The sequence below is a fragment of the Octodon degus genome, unplaced genomic scaffold, assembly GCF_000260255.1.
Source record: "Octodon degus isolate 3935 unplaced genomic scaffold, OctDeg1.0 scaffold00019, whole genome shotgun sequence".
Taxonomy (NCBI): domain Eukaryota; kingdom Metazoa; phylum Chordata; class Mammalia; order Rodentia; family Octodontidae; genus Octodon; species Octodon degus.
The window spans coordinates 24,403,337-24,407,114 of record NW_004524595.1 but is presented as its reverse complement, the minus strand read 5'-3'; positions in this window follow the sequence as shown (position 1 = coordinate 24,407,114).

Here is a 3,778-nt window from a genome sequence, read left to right as displayed (position 1 = left end):
TTTATTGTAAATTAAGTAGGAGGAGATATTTGTGTTTTCCTGAGAGATGAAAGCCAGTTATTTTGTAAAAACATACAATAAAATTAGTTTGAAATTAATTTTACACACAACAGAGTAATAATTTGCTATAAAAAGATGATAGAGTCACTTGTTGAAAAATAGATGCATCTTTGAAATAAATCAGATATGCAAGTTAAAGTATTATAATTTATCTTATATGAGAAATCTGAATTACAAGTAAAGGACAAAAATAAGGGATAGACAAAAAAGTCTTTCTCAGATAGGAAGGAGGTCAAGGGAGAGAAGATAGAGTAGAAAGGATGGGGATGGTAGAGAAATTATGATGTGTTATGTCCATGCACCAACTTCATACAAGGAATGTAATTATTAGTAGCATAAATATAGAGTATTAAAAATGATTCTTAGAAGCTGCTACGGTTTGTGTCTAGTTGTCCCCTCAAAGCCTGATGCAGTCACTGGGGTAGGCTTTTAGAGTTTGTGATTAATTCATGATGCAATGATGGCATTATGGGTGTGAGTGCTACACACACCCTGGGGTGGATATCCTGAATACAATGTAAGGGAGAGACAGAGGCTTGCCCGCTATCTCAGCTGCTGCTCCTCCTTTTGCTCTTTGCTGTTTACTGCTACCATGAATAGCTGTCCTTGGCCATGTGCCACTCTGCCTTACAGCCAGCTGAATATGGACTAAACACTCCACTGTAAGCTAAGTAAACTTTCCCTTCCTTAGTGTTGGGTGTTGGCATTTTGTCCCAGCAATAAGAAAAAACTAACTAGATAGAAGTGTTGCCAGATGAACAGCTAAGAGTGTATGTAATCTTTCTAGATACTACAGAAGAAAAATTACAAAGTATATGACAATTTTACTTCCAGCCAGGACAAATTAGATTTTCTTATTCTGAACAAAACAACCAAAAAAGCAAACAAAATACATGAAACAATGGTTTATAAGACATAGTACATCAGGCAACAAAAGATGATGATCACTGAAACTGCAGAATGTCTGTAATCAGTGAGCATCCTGGCTCACTCCCTGGAGAGATTTCTCGGTGAAAGTGCACAGCAGAAACCAAAGAAAGATCCAATAGTCTATGTGAATGAGAGGAAGAAATATCAGGGGATGCAAGCATGACTCAGAGACACAGTATCAGCATGACAGGAATGAGGTCCTGAGCTTAATTTCTGATTAAAAACAAACAAAAAAATCTCAAGATGGAGTTGTGGACACAACTGTGATCTCAGCATTCAGGAGGCCAAGACAGAAGGACTGCCAGCATTCATGGCCAGGTTGTACTAAAAATTAAGACCCTGTTTCCAAAAACTAAAAACAAATAAAGTGAGAAAGACCTGAAGCTGCAAAGTGAAAGGAACATGGACTGTGAAAAGCGAAGTCCTCAGGAAAAAAAAAATGCACAGAGAGAAAATTTCAGAGGTCTAAGGAGTGAATCCGAGGCATATTTCTCAGAATACTGATTGTTGCATGTGTATGAGACTGGAAAGAGACTGGAAATATCTGCCAGTAGTGTTGATGATAACAGACTCAGTGTTCGTATAAGAACAATGCATTCTGTCATTGGCCAAATTGAAAACCTGACTTCATGATTAATGGGATGGAAGAGTTTGGTGATTTCTTAAAAAGTTAAAAGATATATTACAGAACCCAGCCATTCAAATGATAGGTATTTAATCAATAATAATAAGGGTATGAAGTTTTAAGTACTCTTTACACAAGTATTTTAACTTTTGGGGTTTTTTTATGATATCCAAAGCTGGAAATGACATGGATATTATGCATAGGTAAGTGGACAAAAACAGTCTGGAATATTCAATAGAAAACTACTTGAGTCCTAGCACAGGCCAAATGAGTGTGTGGGAGAGCTTCTGGCTACCCTGTGCCAGCACGAGCTACCGGTCCCAGCCCAGGAGCAGCATGGGTGAGACCCTCTTTCACCAACTTGGGAAGCCCACAACCACTCCATCCTACACCCCCACCCTGCCCACCGAGTAGGAATTTCTATCACGTTCCACGATCACCCAGATCCAGGTCTAGCCAAGGCCCAGTGAGTGTGTGAGAGACCTGCCTCTTCCCCCTACTCCAACTTGTCCCCTCCAGACTCAGCTCAGGCCTCACATAAAGGCTTGAGGTGAAACCCTACAGCTGCAATCCCTGCAGAGAGTGTAGGGGACAGAACCACCAAGCTAGTCCAGGAGCAGAACATCTTGCCAGAGGGGCACAAAAGGTTCATCCCCAGACCCAAGCCAGGCACAACTGGATAAATCAAACTTTGTAGATCTGCACCTGAATTTCAGTAGTTGCTAAAGTTATAACTGCAACAAAGATCTAAAACAAAGGTAAGAAGACAGTGCTACAAAAAAGGACAATGAAAAGGAGCAAAATGGAATCTCAAAAGCCAAGCCCACCCATAACAAGTGCAGAGACAATAACACAAAACAAATTGGGAATCATAGAGCTGAAATCAATGAATAAACACGTTCTGAAATAATCAGCTGCAGAAAGGTATAGAGAAACTCAGATTGGAAATGAAAAAAGAAATCCCTGATTAATAACATGTGCAGTAAAGAATCAAATGCAGAAACATATGGAGGAAACCCAATTCCCACCCAGAACAAGTGCAGAGGACACTAGCTCAACTGAAATATATGAATTAATAGCGTTAAAAGGAAATAAGCAACAGCAGAAAGTTATAGAGGAACTCAGAGCGGAATCCTTTTCTGAAATAAAAAAAGAATTCACTGAACTCATAGCATCTAAAGTAAATAATCAAATACAGAAACATAGGGAGGAAACCCAATCTGAAAAAAACACTGCAATAATAGAATCAATCACTGCTTCTAAAAAAGACATTGATAAAAAAAGAAGAAGACTAGAAAAATGACGGATTCCTTGAATGAGCAATACAGGAAAGAAATAGATTTCATGAAGCAGAGTCAAAGAGATATAGAGGAATTTAAAATCTCAATCACAAGCTTGCAAAACCGTTTAAGTGAAAGTGAAGACAAAGTTTCAGATCATGAAGACGCTGGTGCAGCTAGTGAAAAGGTAAGAAAGGATCTCTTAAAAACAACTACGATGCAGGAAAAAAATAATCCATCACCTGCAAGATGATGCAAAGATGAACAATGTGAGACTAATAGGCAGCAATGAGAAAGAAGGAGTCAATACAAATGACTTTAAAACAAAATATGGGCAGAAGTAATAGCAGGAAACTTCCCAAATATGAGGAAACAATATAAAATTCAGGTAACTGAAGCATACAGAATGCCAAGTAACCTCAACCCAATTAAAAACACACAGAGACATATAATAGTCAAAATTCCAGAAATTCAACCCAAGAATAATACACTGAAAGCCCCTGGAGAAAAGAAGCAGATCGCATTCAAAGGAAAACCTATCAGAATTATGACCAACTTCTCTTCAAAAACCACGCAGGCAAGAAGAGCATGGAGCAGAGTATTTCAAGTCCTTTATGACTACAAATTCCAGCCCAGACTACTATACCCTGCCAAACTCTCTTTCAAGTTTGATGGAGGAGTGAAATACTTTCATGACAAACAACAGCTAAAGAATTTCGTGATGACAAAGCCAACCCTACACAGGCTACTCAAAGATGTTCTAGAGAGGGACCAAAATGATCAGAACTCCACAAATGAGATCAGAAACAACCAACTAAATAGGGCAAGCAATTAAACACAGGAGAAAAAGGAGTAAATGACAACAGGTAAATAACATGTCAAT